This window comes from Rhodnius prolixus, unplaced genomic scaffold, assembly GCF_049639745.1.
Source record: "Rhodnius prolixus isolate KJV_2025 unplaced genomic scaffold, Rpr scaffold_25, whole genome shotgun sequence".
NCBI classification, from domain to species: domain Eukaryota; kingdom Metazoa; phylum Arthropoda; class Insecta; order Hemiptera; family Reduviidae; genus Rhodnius; species Rhodnius prolixus.
The window spans coordinates 536,897-555,531 of record NW_027411585.1 but is presented as its reverse complement, the minus strand read 5'-3'; positions in this window follow the sequence as shown (position 1 = coordinate 555,531).

Sequence of the window (18,635 nt, the reverse complement as noted above, 5' to 3'; positions counted from 1 at the left end):
TATAGGTCTCTTCCTATTGCTCAGATTTCCACAAACATTCTACCAAATTGTAGGCAAACGTTTGCTTCATAAAAGATATAAATGTTCTGCAATATCCTAGTGATAACAGTTAGTGAGAAATAAGAGGTTAAAGATTGGTGGATTTAATTACCACCTAAATTTCAAATCTTGTTATCTCTCTTCCTGACATTCAGAATTCAATTATCATTTTACTTAATTGTAGAGAATACTTTGCTGTATAAAAAATATAAGTTGCAATGTCCTAATGTTTATAGTTAATGAGATATAGGAGGTTTAAGTTTTGTGGATTTCTTTTCCCGATAAAGTTCAAACCTTTATATCTCTCTTCCTTTTGTTCAGATTTCAACTAGCATTCCACCAAATTGTAGGGAAACTTTCGCTCTAAAACAGGTATAAATTGCAATGTATTTTCGGTAGAAGTTCGTCACGATGACAATACTTCCGGTAGAAACAGTAAGAGAATGTGAACTGAACTTCGGCCAGACTGAGAAAGATCCTTCATCTTTTGATTAATTCTGGGTGTAAAACATATTTTTATACCACTAAACTGCGGGTAATGAATAGAAAACCTGGAGTTTAAGTAGCGTGATCTGCGGCTATTAGCAATAAATTACCGTTATTTGGCGTAAATTAAAATGTAAAAAAAAGAGTAACCCTCTCCTCTCTACCATCTGATTATTGCTTACATTAATGTAGTAAGGGGGACTAATAAGTGAGCATGCTGTTTACGTATATTATTTATTTTAATGTATGCAATACATTGAAAGGTGATTACGTACAATTATGAAAATAGTGCGAATCTGCCATGAAAATGATCACAAGTATGCAATAAGGACCTTGGCTTTGTCCACAAGACTGTATGTCTAGCCATCTTTGGCTCAATCTAAACGGAGATTTTGCGACCGCATCCGGAGTTTCGGCTGGAAAGCAAATTTAAGCAGTTTACAAACATTTCGTTGAAATTTGTTCCTTTGATCTGTTCCTTATGTTCAGATTTCAATGAGCGTTGTACTAAATTGTAGAGTATAGTTTGCACTGTAACTGATATAAATTGCAACGCCATAGTCATTATAGTTAATGAGATATAGTAAGATAAAGATAAACATAAACTAACCTAACATAACCTAACCCAACCCAACCTAACCTAACCCAACCTAATCTAACCTAACCAAACCTAACCTAACCTAACCTGACCTAACCTAACCTAACCTAACCTAACCCAACCCAACCTAACCCAACCTAACCTAACCTCACCCAACCTAACCTAACCTAACCAAACCTTACCTGACCTAACCTAACCTAACCTAACCCAACCCAACCCAACCTAACCTAATGCAACCTAACCTAACCTAACCCAACCCAACCCAACCTAACCAAACCTGACTTAAGCTAAGCTAACCTAACATAAACAAACCTAACCCAACCCATGATGATCCAACACAAAATGATCACAAGTATGCAATAAGCACGCGGGCTTTGTCCGCAAGACTGTCTGTCTAGCCATCTTTGGCTCAATCTAAACGGAGATTTTGCGACCGCATCCGGAGTTTCGGCTGGAAAGCAAATTTAAGCAGTTTACAAACATTTCGTTGAAATTTGTTCCTTTGATCTGTTCCTTATGTTCAGATTTCAATGAGCGTTGTACTAAATTGTAGAGTATAGTTTGCACTGTAACTGATATAAATTGCAACGCCATAGTCATTATAGTTAATGAGATATAGTAAGATAAAGATAAACATAAACTAACCTAACATAACCTAACCCAACCCAACCTAACCTAACCCAACCTAATCTAACCTAACCAAACCTAACCTAACCTAACCTGACCTAACCTAACCTAACCTAACCTAACCTAACCCAACCCAACCTAACCCAACCTAATCTAACCTCACCCAACCTAACCTAACCTAACCAAACCTTACCTGACCTAACCTAACCTAACCTAACCCAACCCAACCCAACCTAACCTAATGCAACCTAACCTAACCTAACCCAACCCAACCCAACCTAACCAAACCTGACTTAAGCTAAGCTAACCTAACATAAACAAACCTAACCCAACCCATGATGATCCAACACAAAATGATCACAAGTATGCAATAAGCACGCGGGCTTTGTCCGCAAGACTGTCTGTCTAGCCATCTTTGGCTCAATCTAAACGGAGATTTTGCGACCGCATCCGGAGTTTCGGCTGGAAAGCAAATTCAAGCAAACAGTTTACAAAAATTTTGTTGACGAAGTTTCAAGTCTTACAGCTTTTTAATTAAATAAGGGATCCCTGAACAGGATAGACATACGCTTGAATTAATGCTTAGTTTTCTTCGACACCAAAAAGAAATCTATCGTTAACACCCATTCTGCTTATTCTTTTCGGGTTCTAACCTACAAATTTCTTAAGCTGTGAGTTTTGGAAACATATTTATGTCATAAGAGGAAAGCGTACCTTCATCACGTAACCAGAACTGCTCTTAGAACTCTCCTGGAAAAAATAGTCATAATCGAAGGTATAGATCTATGTGTATGTAATCTATTCAGGAAGTTTCGTCGATGTCGATTCGAGAGAATTTATACAAAGAATAGTACTTTCAGAAAGTGCTTCTTTTTTAAAGAAGCTCACTTTTAGCAAAACATTTAATACTTTTAGCAGTTTAAGCAGCAGGTCTTTAAAACCACCCATCCTGCTGAGAATCTATTTTTCCCGAAAAATGTTTTAGAACAAATCTGGGAGTGCTTCCCTCGTGCCTTTCACATGCGACCAGTTTAAAGAAAATAGTTGTATTTTTAGAGAAACTCATAGAAAAAAGTGAAGAAAAAGTATAGTGATATTTCCGATAAAGGAATCTTCTGCGCTAAGTCCGTAAGTGACAAAATAAGAAAGAGCTCGATTTTCTAGCGTTTCTAGAGCTCGAGTGTTCATTCACGTATACGTAAAGATTAAAACCATGTTTCTGGTCTCAGGCTCCTTACAACATGAACTTACTTACGAGTATATAGAAAAGTTGGCAGGAATGAAAGAAAGAAATTAATAAATGAATAAGACATAATAAAAAAAATGCGGGCACACAACATGGGAAGTGCAAGAACGCGCCAAATATTAACAAGCGTTCTACGATGAAATTGTGTGATTAAATTCTCAGATAGTAAGCGGAAGTAAGGAAATAAGCCAAGCGAAGATAAATCTAGCGTGAAGAGAGAGAGAGATTAGTTCTAGACATGTTTCAGCCAGTGCAGAAGGATGCTGCAAAAAAAAGATCTACCGCGAATTGGGACCGTGCCTTCACTGCAACAGCACAGTCTCTCCCCGCTCCGCTAACGTTTCCTTTATTAAGTGTTAACCGCGCTGGCAGTAAAGATCTTTAAAGGAGCATTTGCACGCCAGCTCTTCAGACATACTGAGTCACTGGAGAATACTGTCTGCAGACTGATCATACTGTTCTTTGTGAGTCTCCGTCGTTGGTTTGAAGTTCTTCTTTCTCTTATCCCTTTCAGAAGGAAGTATAGGAATCGAGCTTCCACCGGAAGTACCGGAAGGGTACTGAGTGTATTCCTAGGGGAAAGTCTTGTCGGTGTGTGTTTGTGTGTGTGTGTGTGTGACTGTGAGCGGTACCGAACCGTTACTTAGCGGTCAATAATATTAAAATTAGTTAAGAAGTACGGGAATTGTGTAAAATGTTTGAAATATTCGGAATGTGCCATCATTTTATTCACCTAATTCCTAAGATAGTTGCATACCAGTATTTTAGAAAATCGATTAAGTAAAAGTGAACTTCGCGAAATTAATTTGGCGTCAGCGAAAAAATACACAATAAGAATTAATAGAATACAAAGAGCTTCAAAGGAATGCACTCAAATCTTGACCGTGAATCAGGTCTAGTCCTCGTTCTCGATCTAGCCTTAAGTTTTATGGACTCATAAGGGCTTAGAAGACCATTTTTCCAATTAGGCAGGTTAAAATCGCCCATTTTTTTTTGTTCATCCCCTGCACTGATTGAGAGACTGAAATCCAGTCGTTAGTTTGCGATGAGATCTTTCACAATTTGATTCCAGAGGAGGTAAAATACAATTAAGTCTGGTTGGGTGATCCAGAATCATTGTAAAGAGGGAAAAGTGATTTATCCCTCTGCCAGGATGTTGGAAAATGGGTCGGCACAATAAGCCAAGTTTAGCTAAAGTGGCTGGCGAGCAAAAATCAGCTCATCTTCAAATCTATTAAAAACGCATTTTTTTGTTTATAATTTTACATACTTTGTTAAAGGCAGAGTTGGGCACTGATTAAAAAAAAAATTAAATTCTAAATTTAATTGATTAAATTTTTTAATTGATTGAATTTATTTTTAATTTTAATCAGAATTTAATCGGCGAATTTAATCGTAATTTTAATCATATGACAATTATTTAATCAATTAAATTTCAGATTTAATCGTTAATCAAACTAATTTAATCAAACTAAAAAAATTATGATTAAATCTGAGAATTAAATTGAACTTTAACTCTTTAACAAAAACTTACAGTTTAAAAAGTTAAGTATAAGGGTTGATTAAACACCAAAAGGAACACAAATCAGCAAGTACCCAACATTTCATTAATACTTCATTGATATTATTTTAAGTAATTTTACTACATTAATTTTCATTCATATTTTTTAGAATTTATTAGATGTCACAGACCCTTATGCTGGCCATTTTCGTCTACAAAATATTTGTTCAAGTAGAACACCATTTAACTTAGATTGACTGTAATATCTAATCAACAAACTATTAATCACAGGTTAAAAAGAAAAACGTTATAAAAAATATAAAAAAATTATGAGGCTAAAAAATCCAAAACCTTTTTTAAAAAAACGCTTACACCAACATACATCAATGATTTTGTTTATTTTATTTATTTATTTTTATTTTTAAATAAAAATCGTAGGTTTAAGTTCATTCTTCGATTAAAGTAATTGTCATTTTATGTAGTAGTCAAACGTTTATAGTAATAGGTAATAATTATCTGGCTTTATCGCAAATAATATAGTTTTCTTCAATTACATTCTCAATCTAGGTATTCATCCCACAATGTTGAATATGTGTAATATAAAAAAAATAAGATACGCTTATTTTTAGGACAGCTAATTATTCCAGTATTTGACTATAAGTAAAATTAGGGGGACTAAATTAAATTACAATTGAGAAATGAATAATTATTGATGAATATTTTACTTGATATTAGCTACGCGTTATTTGTGCTCACAAATACATACTTCGGAAAGACGAATTCTAGACTGAAATATTATTTTAAATCCGTGATTCAAATTTAAATAGTAGCCGACTCTGCCTTTGTCTTTTTCTACTTAAATACGAGTACATACATATACATATGTGACTACTCAGAATAAAGAGCGTAATAAAGATAAATCAGAAGAATAATTTGGAATAAAGCTAAAATAAAGTACCTATTTAATTACGAAGATATAATATACATTTTATCATAATTATAACAAAAAAATAAAATATTATGATTGAACAAAGGGAAGGGATTAGCTATGCGGTTAGCGTATTGGATTCCCACATGGAGGTTCCGGGTTTGAATCCAGCTGCAGAACCTTAGATTTTCTCTTTCTAAGAGCTTCTTACAGCTCACTGTCCGGGTGATGGACAGTGTTGTCTGTAACGAGAGAACACTGTCCGGAGGCCGGCAGTGCACTGAAAAAAGCTCCGGGCGCCAATAACCTTAGATGTTGACGCGACTTAAATCATAAAAAAAAAGAAAAAGAAAATGAATGAACTGGCCAGCATAAGGGTCTGTGAAACATCTAATAAATTCAAAAAAATATTAATGAAAATTAAGGTAGTAAAATTACTTAAAATAATATCAATGAAGTATTAATGAAATGTTGGGTACTTGCTGATTTGTGTTCCTTTTGGTGTTTAATCAACCCTTATACTTAACTTTTTAAACTGTAAGTTTTTGTTAAAGAGATTTTTGTACCTTTTGGATAGATTTTCCTTTTGTATGTTTTGCAAAGTTACATATCTGCTTTACAGATTTTATTAAAATTGGGAATAATAAATTTTAAATTTATCATTATAACCTGAAAAGGTGTTATGTCATAGTTACTACCACTGGAGAGATCTTTTTAAAGAATGATTATAGTTGCGTTCCCCAAACCATCCTCAATAACAATTTTTTTGAGAAAGCGTTTTGAATAAAATAGGAAGGTAATTTGTACGTAAATAGTAAAATTAAACTGTGATTTCAGTACTTCCCTTTAAGAGGAGTAAGAAAAATAAACTGCGATTACAGTACTTCTCCCTAAAAGGCAAAGAGACAAAGATTTTGAATCGAACGACAATTCATTGATGTAAATCGGTTCACTCATTGATAATTTTAACGTTTGCAGTACTTCCTCTTAGTAGGTGTAAGAGCATGATGGCACTTCACAGTCACGTAGAGGAGTTTTAACCACTTCTTCTTGCAAATTTTATCAAAATCGGACTAAGCGTTATAGAAATATTGGTAATAATAGTTTTAGAAACGGCCTTACTTGGGTGGGGCAAACTTCTCTCCTTATGAGGCACAGCGTCGAGACTTTTAAAGTGCAAATCTGTACAAAATTTCGATTCGAATGTCACTTCATACATGAAAATCGGTTCACGTTTTGATAATTTGAAACGATTGTTATACTTCCCCTTAACAAGTGTAAGAGCAGATCGTCGCTTTAATGTTACGTAGGGGAGCCCTAACCCTGTCATCCTACTAAATTTTATCAAAATCGGGCTAAGATTTACAGAGTAATTAATGATAATAATTTTGGAGGGGGCCTTACATAAAGGGGCTAACTCCTCTCCCATTCCATCTACAGCGTCCAGACCCCCAAAAGGCACATCTACATAACATTCCGACTCGAATGACACCTCATTCATGAAAATCGGTTCGCGCGTTTAGGCGCTACGTTGTTTGCAAAAAAGGTAACAACAACAACAACAACAACAACAACAAGAACAAGAACAAAAACAATTTTTGAAAATGCCGTTTTTGATCATTTTCAGCATCTTTTTTCTCAAAATCTATCAAATCTAGGTTGTTGCAAAAAAATTACAGTCATAAAGGAGGATTTGCCCTATATTATAAAGAAACTTTGGGAACTTTATCTTTTATAGAAAAAGAGAAAAAAATTGACAAAGTTGGGTGTTTTTCAACGTTACGCTTTTTCGTGCAGTTTTTGATGATCAACCCTTATACAACTGTCCTACCGGACAGTTTTAATTTTAATCACCGAATTAGTTCAATTTCAATCGTTAATCAAACTAATTTAATCATCCACTTTTATGGCTTTTCAAACAATAGTTAGAACCACGTTTTGGCGAGGCCCTTTTTCTAAGCGTCTTCAATAAAAACTTTTCGGTTAATTTTTTAGATTTGGACTTCTTCACGAGTCTCTAGACCAGTGGTTCTTAACCGGTGTTCCGCGAATAAGGTCCAAGTGTTCCGCGAAATTTCAATTTTAAATGTATTGAAATTTAGAAACTTAGGAAAGATACGAAAACAAAGAATTATTCCTTTTTTTTAATTTGAATTTAATTTTAAGTTTTTGCTAAATACCGAATTTCAAATTATTTAATGTTAGTGTTCCGCGAGAAAAATATATACATATAATTGTGTTCCGCGTCTAAGAAAAGGTTAAGAACCACTGATATAAAAGGTTGAAAATTTTTTGGGTCATGAAATTCTGTAAAATTATGGCCGTTCTATATCTCCCACTGTGAACCACGTATTGGTATGGAATTTTTTTCTCTTATACACTTTGTTTTTCTCAATTAAAAACTATAGTTATTTTGTGCACAGATCTAAAAAGGTAGACGATATAAAGGGTTAAAAAATTTTTGGGTCATGAAATTCTGTAAAATTATGGCCGTTCTATATCTCCCACTGTGAACCACGTATTGGTATGGAATTTTTTTCTCTTATACACTTTGTTTTTCTCAATTAAAAACTATAGTTATTTTGTGCACAGATCTAAAAAGGTAGAATATATAAAGGGTTGAAAATTTTTTGGGTCATGAAATTCTGTAAAATTATGGCCGTACTATATCTCCCACTGTGAACCACGAATTGGTATGGAATTTTGTTGTCTTGTACACTTTGTTTTTCTCAATTAAAAACTATAGTTATTTTGTGCAAAGATCTATAAACGTATAAGAAATAAAGGGTTGAAAATATTTTGGGTCATGAAATTCTGTAAAATTATAGCCGTTCTATATCTCCCACTGTGAACCACGTATTGGTATGGAATTTTTATCTCTTATACACTTTGTTTTTCCAATTAAAAAATTTAGTTATTTTGCGCACAGATCTATAAATGTAGAAGATATAAAGGGTTGAAAATTTTTTGGGTCATGAAATTCTGTTAAATTATGGCTGTTCTTTATCTCCCACTGTGAACCACAAATTGGTATGGAATTTTTTTCTCTGGTACACTTTGTTTTTCTCAATTACAAACTACAATTATTTTGTGCACAGATCTATAAATGTAGAAGATATAAAGGGTTGAAAATTTTTGGGTCATGAAATTCTGTAAAATTATGGCCGTTCTATATCTCCCACTGTGAACCACGTATTAGTATGGAATTTTTTTCTCTTATACACTTTGTTTTTCTCAATTAAAAACTATAGCTATTTTGTGCACAGATCTAAAAAGGTAGACGATATAAAGGGTTGAAAATTTTTGGGTCATGAAATTCTGTAAAATTATGGCCGTTCTATATCTCCCACTGTGAACCACGTATTGGTATGGAATTTTTTTCTCTTATACACTTTGTTTTTCTCAATTAAAAACTATAGTTATTTTGTGCACAGATCTAAAAAGGTAGAATATATAAGGGTTGAAAATTTTTTGGGACATGAAATTCTGTAAAATTATGGCCGTACTATATCTCCCACTGTGAACCACGAATTGGTATGGAATTTTGTTGTCTTGTACACTTTGTTTTTCTCAATTAAAAACTATAGTTATTTTGTGCAAAGATCTATAAACGTAGAAGAAATAAAGGGTTGAAAATATTTTGGGTCATGAAATTGTGTAAAATTATAGCCGTTCTATATCTCCCACTGTGAACCACGTATTGGTATGGAATTTTTATCTCTTATACACTTTGTTTTTCCAATTAAAAAATATAGTTATTTTGCGCACAGATCTATAAATGTAGAAGATATAAAGGGTTAAAAATTTTTTGGGTCATGAAATTCTGTTAAATTATGGCTGTTCTTTATCTCCCACTGTGAACCACAAATTGGAATGGAATTTTGTTCTCTTGTACACTTTGTTTTTCTCAATTAAAAACTATAGTTATTTTGTGCACAGATCTATAAATGTAGAAGATATAAAGGGTTGAAAATTTATTGGGTCATGAAATTCTGTAAAATTATGGCTGTTCTTTATCTCCCACTGTGAACCACGAATTGGTATAGAATTTTCTTCTCTTGTACACTTTGTTTTTCTCAATTACAAACTTCAGTTATTTTGTGCACGGATCTATAAATGTAGAAGATATAAAGAGTTGAAAATTGTTTGGGTCATGAAATTCTGTAAAATTATGGCCGTTCGATATCTCCCACTGTGAACCACGAATTGGTACGGAATTTTGTTCTCTTGTACACTTTGTTTTTCTCAATTACAAAATTCAGTCATTTTGTGCACAAATCTATAAATGTAGAAGATATAAAGGGTTGAAAATTTTTTGGGTCATGAAATTCTGTAAAATTATGGCCGTTCTATATCTCCCACCGTGAACCATGTATTGGTATGGAATTTTTTTCTCTTATACACTTTGTTCTTCTCAATTACAAACTTCAGTTATTTTGTGCACAGATCTATAAATGAAGAAGATAGAAAGGGTTGAAAATTTTTTGGGTCATGAAATTCTGTAATATTATGGCCGTTCTATATCTTCCACTCTGAACCACGTATTGGTATAGAATTTTGTTGTCTTGTACACTTTGTTTTTCTCAATTAAAAGCTATAGTTATTTTGTGCACAGATCTATAAATGTAGAAGATATAAAGGGTTGAAAATTTTTTGGGTCATGAAATTCTGTAAAATTATGGCCGTTCTATATCTCCCACAGTGAACCACGTATTGGTATGGAATTTTTTTCTCTTATACACTTTGTTTTTCTCAATTAAAAACTATAGTTATTTTGTGCACAGATATATAAATGTAGAAGATATAAAGGGTTGAAAATTGTTTGGGTCATGAAATTCTGTAAAATTATGGCCGTTCTGTATCTCCCACAGTGAACCACGTATTAGTATGGAATTTTTTTCTCTTATACACTTTGTTTTTTTCAATTACAAACTATAGTTATTTTGTGCACACATATATAAATGTAGAAGATATAAAGGATTGAAAATTTTTTGGGTCATGAAATTCTGTAAAATTATGGCCGTTCTATATCTCCCACTGTGAACCATTTATTGGTATGGAATTTTATTCTCTTGTACACTTTGTTTTCCTCAATTAAAAACTATAGTTATTTTGTGCACATATCTATAAATGTAGAAGATATAAAGGGTTGAAAATTTATTGGGTCATGAAATTCTGTAAAATTATGGCTGTTCTTTATCTCCCACTGTGAACCACGAATTGGTATGGAATTTTGTTCTCTTGTACACTTTGTTTTTCTCAATTACAAACTACAGTTATTTTGTGCACAGATCTATAAATGTAGAAGATATAAAAGGCTGAAAATTGTTTGGGTCATGAAATTCTGTAAAATTATGGCCGTTCTGTATCTCCCACTGTGAACCACGTAATGGTATGGAATTTTTTTCTCTTGTACATTTTGTTTTTCTCAATTATAAACTATAGTTATTTTGTGCACAGATCTATAAATGTAGAAGATATAAAGGGTTGAAAATTTTTTGGGTCATGAAATTCTGTAAAATTATGGCCGTTCTATATCTCCCATCGTGAACCATGTATTGGTATGGAATTTTTTTCTCTTATACACTTTGTTTTTCTCAATTACAAACTTCAGTTATTTTGAGCACAGATTTATAAATGTAGAAGATATAAAGGGTTGAAAATTGTTTGAGTCATGAAATTTTGTAAAATTATGGCCGTTCTATATCTCCCACAGTGAACCACGTATTGGTATGGAATTTTTTTCTCTTATACACTTTGTTTTTCTCAATTAAAAACTATAGTTATTTTGTGCACAGATCTATAAATGTAGAAGATATAAAGGGTTGAAAATTGTTTGGGTCATGAAATTCTGTAAAATTATGGCCGTTCTGTATCTCCCACTGTGAACCACGTATTGGTATGGAATTTTTATCTCTTATACACTTTGTTTTTCCAATTAAAAAATATAGTTATTTTGCGCACAGATCTATAAATGTAGAAGATATAAAGGGTTGAAAATTTTTTGGGTCATGAAATTCTGTTAAATTATGGCTGTTCTTTATCTCCCACTGTGAACCACAAATTGGAATGGAATTTTGTTCTCTTGTACACTTTGTTTTTCTCAATTAAAAACTATAGTTATTTTGTGCACAGATCTATAAATGTAGAAGATATAAAGGGTTGAAAATTTATTGGGTCATGAAATTCTGTAAAATTATGGCTGTTCTTTATCTCCCACTGTGAACCACGAATTGGTATGGAATTTTGTTCTCTTGTACACTTTGTTTTTCTCAATTACAAACTTCAGTTATTTTGTGCACAGATCTATAAATGTAGAAGATATAAAAGGCTGAAAATTGTTTGGGTCATGAAATTCTGTAAAATTATGGCCGTTCTGTATCTCCCACTGTGAACCACGTAATGGTATGGAATTTTTTTCTCTTGTACATTTTGTTTTTCTCAATTATAAACTATAGTTATTTTGTGCACAGATCTATAAATGTAGAAGATATAAAGGGTTGAAAATTTATTGGGTCATGAAATTCTGTAAAATTATGGCTGTTCTTTACCTCCCACTGTGAACCACGAATTGGTATGGAATTTTGTTCTCTTGTACACTTTGTTTGTCTCAATTACAAACTACAGTTATTTTGTGCACAGATCTATAAATGTAGAAGTTATAAAGGGTTGAACATTGTTTGAGTCATGAAATTTTGTAAAATTATGGCCGTTCTATATCTCCCACTGTGAACCACGTATTGGTATGGAATTTTTTTCTCTTGTACATTTTGTTTTTCTCAATTATAAACTATAGTCATTTTGTGCACAGATCTAAAAATGTAGAAGATATAAAGGGTTGAAAATTTTTTGGGTCATGAAATTCTGTAAAATTATGGCCGTTCTATATCTCCCACAGTGAACCACGTATTGGTATGGAATTTTTTTCTCTTATACACTTGGTTTTTCTTAATTACAAGCTATAGTTATTTTGTGCACAGATCTATAAATGAAGAAGATAGAAAGGGTTGAAAATTTTTTGGGTCATGAAATTCTGTAAAATTATGGCCGTTCTATATCTTCCATTCTGAACCACGTATTGGTATGGAATTTTGTTGTCTTGTACACTTTGTGTTTCTCAATTAAAAGCTATAGTTATTTTGTGCACAGATCTATAAATGTAGAAGATATAAAGGGTTGAAAATTTTTTGGGTCATGAAATTCTGTAAAATTATGGCCGTTCTATATCTCCCACAGTGAACCACGTATTGGTATGGAATTTTTTTCTCTTATACACTTTGTTTTTTTCAATTACAAACTATAGTTATTTTGTGCACACATATATAAATGTAGAAGATATAAAGGGTTGAAAATTTATTGGGTCATGAAATTCTGTAAAATTATGGCTGTTCTTTATCTCCCACTGTGAACCACGAATTGGTATGGAATTTTGTTCTCTTGTACACTTTGTTTTTCTCAATTACAAACTACAGTTATTTTGTGCACAGATCTATAAATGTAGAAGATATAAAAGGCTGAAAATTGTTTGGGTCATGAAATTCTGTAAAATTATGGCCGTTCTGTGTCTCCCACTGTGAACCACGTAATGGTATGGAATTTTTTTCTCTTGTACATTTTGTTTTTCTCAATTATAAACTATAGTTATTTTGTGCACAGATCTATAAATGTAGAAGATATAAAGGGTTGAAAATTTTTTGGGTCATGAAATTCTGTAAAATTATGGCCGTTCTATATCTCCCACCGTGAACCATGTATTGGTATGGAATTTTTTTCTCTTATACACTTTGTTTTTCTCAATTACAAACTTCAGTTATTTTGAGCACAGATTTATAAATGTAGAAGATATAAAGGGTTGAAAATTGTTTGGGTCATGAAATTCTGTAAAATTATGGCCGTTCTGTATCTCCCACTGTGAACCACGTAATGGTATGGAATTTTTTTCTCTTGTACATTTTGTTTTTCTCAATTATAAACTATAGTTATTTTGTGCACAGATCTATAAATGTAGAAGATATAAAGGGTTGAAAATTTATTGGGTCATGAAATTCTGTAAAATTATGGCTGTTCTTTACCTCCCACTGTGAACCACGAATTGGTATGGAATTTTGTTCTCTTGTACACTTTGTTTGTCTCAATTACAAACTACAGTTATTTTGTGCACAGATCTATAAATGTAGAAGATATAAAGGGTTGAAAATTGTTTGAGTCATGAAATTTTGTAAAATTATGGCCGTTCTATATCTCCCACTGTGAACCACGTATTGGTATGGAATTTTTTTCTCTTGTACATTTTGCTTTTCTCAATTATAAACTATAGTCATTTTGTGCACAGATCTATAAATGTAGAAGATATAAAGGGTTGAAAATTTTTTGGGTCATGAAATTCTGTAAAATTATGGCCGTTCTATATCTCTCACAGTGAACCACGTATTGGTATGGAATTTTTTTCTCTTATACACTTGGTTTTTCTTAATTACAAGCTATAGTTATTTTGTGCACAGATCTATAAATGAAGAAGATAGAAAGGGTTGAAAATTTTTTGGGTCATGAAATTCTGTAAAATTATGGCCGTTCTATATCTTCCACTCTGAACCACGTATTGGTATAGAATTTTGTTGTCTTGTACACTTTGTGTTTCTCAATTAAAAGCTATAGTTATTTTGTGCACAGATCTATAAATGTAGAAGATATAAAGGGTTGAAAATTTTTTGGGTCATGAAATTCTGTAAAATTATGGCCGTTCTATATCTCCCACAGTGAACCACGTATTGGTATGGAATTTTTTTCTCTTATACACTTTGTTTTTTTCAATTACAAACTATAGTTATTTTGTGCACACATATATAAATGTAGAAGATATAAAGGGTTGAAAATTTATTGGGTCATGAAATTCTGTAAAATTATGGCTGTTCTTTATCTCCCACTGTGAACCACGAATTGGTATGGAATTTTGTTCTCTTGTACACTTTGTTTTTCTCAATTACAAACTACAGTTATTTTGTGCACAGATCTATAAATGTAGAAGATATAAAAGGCTGAAAATTGTTTGGGTCATGAAATTCTGTAAAATTATGGCCGTTCTGTGTCTCCCACTGTGAACCACGTAATGGTATGGAATTTTTTTCTCTAGTACATTTTGTTTTTCTCAATTATAAACTATAGTTATTTTGTGCACAGATCTATAAATGTAGAAGATATAAAGGGTTGAAAATTTTTTGGGTCATGAAATTCTGTAAAATTATGGCCGTTCTATATCTCCCACCGTGAACCATGTATTGGTATGGAATTTTTTTCTCTTATACACTTTGTTTTTCTCAATTACAAACTTCAGTTATTTTGAGCACAGATTTATAAATGTAGAAGATATAAAGGGTTGAAAATTGTTTGTGTCATGAAATTTTGTAAAATTATGGCCGTTCTATATCTCCCACTGTGAACCACGTATTGGTATGGAATTTTTTTCTCTTGTACATTTTGTTTTTCTCAATTATAAACTATAGTCATTTTGTGCACAGATCTATAAATGTAGAAGATATAAAGGGTTGAAAATTTTTTGGGTCATGAAATTCTGTAAAATTATGGCCGTTCTATATCTCCCACAGTGAACCACGTATTGGTATGGAATTTTTTTCTCTTATACACTTGGTTTTTCTTAATTACAAGCTATAGTTATTTTGTGCACAGATCTATAAATGAAGAAGATAGAAAGGGTTGAAAATTTTTTGGGTCATGAAATTCTGTAAAATTATGGCCGTTCTATATCTTCCATTCTGAACCACGTATTGGTATGGAATTTTGTTGTCTTGTACACTTTGTGTTTCTCAATTAAAAGCTATAGTTATTTTGTGCACAGATCTATAAATGTAGAAGATATAAAGGGTTGAAAATTTTTTGGGTCATGAAATTCTGTAAAATTATGGCCGTTCTATATCTCCCACAGTGAACCACGTATTGGTATGGAATTTTTTTCTCTTATACACTTTTTTTTTTTCAATTACAAACTATAGTTATTTTGTGCACACATATATAAATGTAGAAGATATAAAGGGTTGAAAATTTATTGGGTCATGAAATTCTGTAAAATTATGGCTGTTCTTTATCTCCCACTGTGAACCACGAATTGGTATGGAATTTTGTTCTTTTGTACACTTTGTTTTTCTCAATTACAAACTACAGTTATTTTGTGCACAGATCTATAAATGTAGAAGATATAAAAGGCTGAAAATTGTTTGGGTCATGAAATTCTGTAAAATTATGGCCGTTCTGTGTCTCCCACTGTGAACCACGTAATGGTATGGAATTTTTTTCTCTTGTACATTTTGTTTTTCTCAATTATAAACTATAGTTATTTTGTGCACAGATCTATAAATGTAGAAGATATAAAGGGTTGAAAATTTTTTGGGTCATGAAATTCTGTAAAATTATGGCCGTTCTATATCTCCCACCGTGAACCACGTATTGGTATAGAATTTTGTTGTCTTGTACACTTTGTTTTTCTCAATTAAAAGCTATAGTTATTTTGTGCACAGATCTATAAATGTAGAAGATATAAAGGGTTGAAAATTTTTTGGGTCATGAAATTCTGTAAAATTATGGCCGTTCTATATCTCCCACAGTGAACCACGTATTGGTATGGAATTTTTTTCTCTTATACACTTTGTTTTTCTCAATTAAAAACTATAGTTATTTTGTGCACAGATCTATAAATGTAGAAGATATAAAGGGTTGAAAATTGTTTGGGTCATGAAATTCTGTAAAATTATGGCCGTTCTATATCTCCCACAGTGAACCATGTATTGGTATGGAATTTTTTTCTCTTATACACTTTGTTTTTTTCAATTACAAACTATAGTTATTTTGTGCACACATATATAAATGTAGAAGATATAAAGGATTGAAAATTTTTTGGGTCATGAAATTCTGTAAAATTATGGCCGTTCTATATCTCCCACTGTGAACCATTTATTGGTATGGAATTTTTTTTTCTTATACACTTTGTTTTTCTCAAATTCAAACTACATTTATTTTGTGCAAAAATCTATAATTGTAGAAGATATAAAGGGTTGAAAATTGTTTGGGTCATGAAATTCTGTTAAATTATGGCCGTTCTATATCTCCCACTGTGAATTACGTATTGGTATTGGATTTTTTTCTCTTATACACTTTGTTTTTCTCAATTACAAACTGCAGTTATTTTGTGCACAGATCTATAACTTTAGAAGATATAAAGTCTAGTGAGTGGTAAACATGGTGAAATGTGAGTGTAAGGTGGTCCTATATAAGTCTTGAGAGTCACCAACATGGTATAGATGGGACACCAGACTAGTAGAATGAAGGTGCCAAGTTTGGGAAAAGTGATTACATTGATAGAGTAGGGGCACCAGCTAGGCGTAATAAAGATGCATTGGTCCGATTCTGGTTTAACCATTGGCAATGTTTGGTTTTAAAAATTTAATCTCTTAAATTTTGATTAAATTAAAAAATTTAATCGTCTAAAGTGATTAAAACTAAATTTGGAATTTAATTCAATCAATTAAAATTCTGATTATTTAATTTTAATTTTAATCTTAATTTTTAGTTATGATTAAAAATTTTAATTGATTAAATTCCGATTAAATTAAAAGTGAATTTAATTTTAATCAACTAATTTTGGCCGATTAAATTTTTTAATTTTAATCATGATTAAAATTAAATTTCGGTTTAATTCAATTGTTTTTTAATTGATTAAATTTTTGCCCAACTCTGGTTAAAGGTCAATTAGAGACTGGATGCATGTTTTCAATTCTTTTTATAGTTTCCGCTAACAGTCGATGTTATCGATTGCAATAGTATTGCTTCACATCCAGGAGCCATTGAGGAGAAAGTGGCTTTTCCCACTTCCACCCCCCGCAAAACCTCCCTCTTACACACCCAGACAGAGACAGCTGAACCGTTAGCCTGAAACCACCAGCTGGCTCAGTACTTTCTTACTACCAGGTGATATAAATTTAAATATTCTCCGCCAATAATTAATTATATCTGCAGTTCGAATCTTTTATTGTTTACCGATTGCATGTGCGCGCCAACAAGTTTCGCGATCAAACCATTCAAGGCTAGAATTATGCAATCTTTGAATGTTCAATTTGTTTTTTATTGCTATTGGCTATTTCATGTACCTCTGAAGTAAAGCCCTATATTTAGAGTGATTGCGGAGTAACACTTCCGTGTTGGTGGCAAGAACAACGTAAATAGAACTATTTGTTATTCAATGGTTGCTTTTTCAATGAAAGTACATGAATTGGGTGTCAGTCCGATAAACTAGTTTCTCTGAGGACTAAGAGGTCTATAGTGGCTACCTTCATCAATGAACCTTAGCGTCTGCAGAGTTCTTTCATAAGTCGGGCTATTCTGCTCTGAATAACTAAACTGATCTATAGTGGAGCTAGGTAAGACCACTCTATCATCACCGCATCCCTGGCAATGAAGCAACACCCTTAGTTCTTCTGGGGAGGAATAACAACTCTCTGGTGCACTCCTTAAACGCAACTTTTGCCACTATCCTCCGCCATCACCAGAAGTTTGTGAAGGGAAACTCTAGTAAGAGAGAGAAGCTGATGGTCAGGAAGAACCACTCCACCGTTCCTATTCATCACTCCTCGCAACACACTCTCCAACTTCAGAGATCCCCAATTAAATAGTTGGGAGGGAATATACCCCAACACTGGTAAACTCTCAGGTTTTTTTAGGAAACTCGCAGGACTTGGAGAGCCGGCAGATCCAAGTAATCATTCCCAGGTGCCTAAACAATCCTCCGCTCCTAAAAGGAAGAATCTTCCATAATGTACTAGTTACAGGCCTTTTTGTTTTAGGATTCTAACAATGTATACGTTTAGAGACCAACTTTAAGCATTTTGAGAGATAAAGCATGCGAGTGTTTTCCTTACCTAGACGTTCTTAAAGACGATTGCAATACTCCCTTCCACGGTGAAAGAAAGAATGATATTAAAGTTGTTATAAATAACTAAACTAGAAAGCGCTGCAGTTTGCTATACAAGATGGACGCACAAACTGGCTGGCTAGTATATCTTAATTAAGTTGATAAGCACGCTATATTTATATTAAGTAGTTACACACATAAACATGAATGCATTATAACAAGAAAAAGCATGTGCAATGCATCCTGATTAACTACCGAGGACTGCAGACCGTTGCATATAACAACAGATCGATC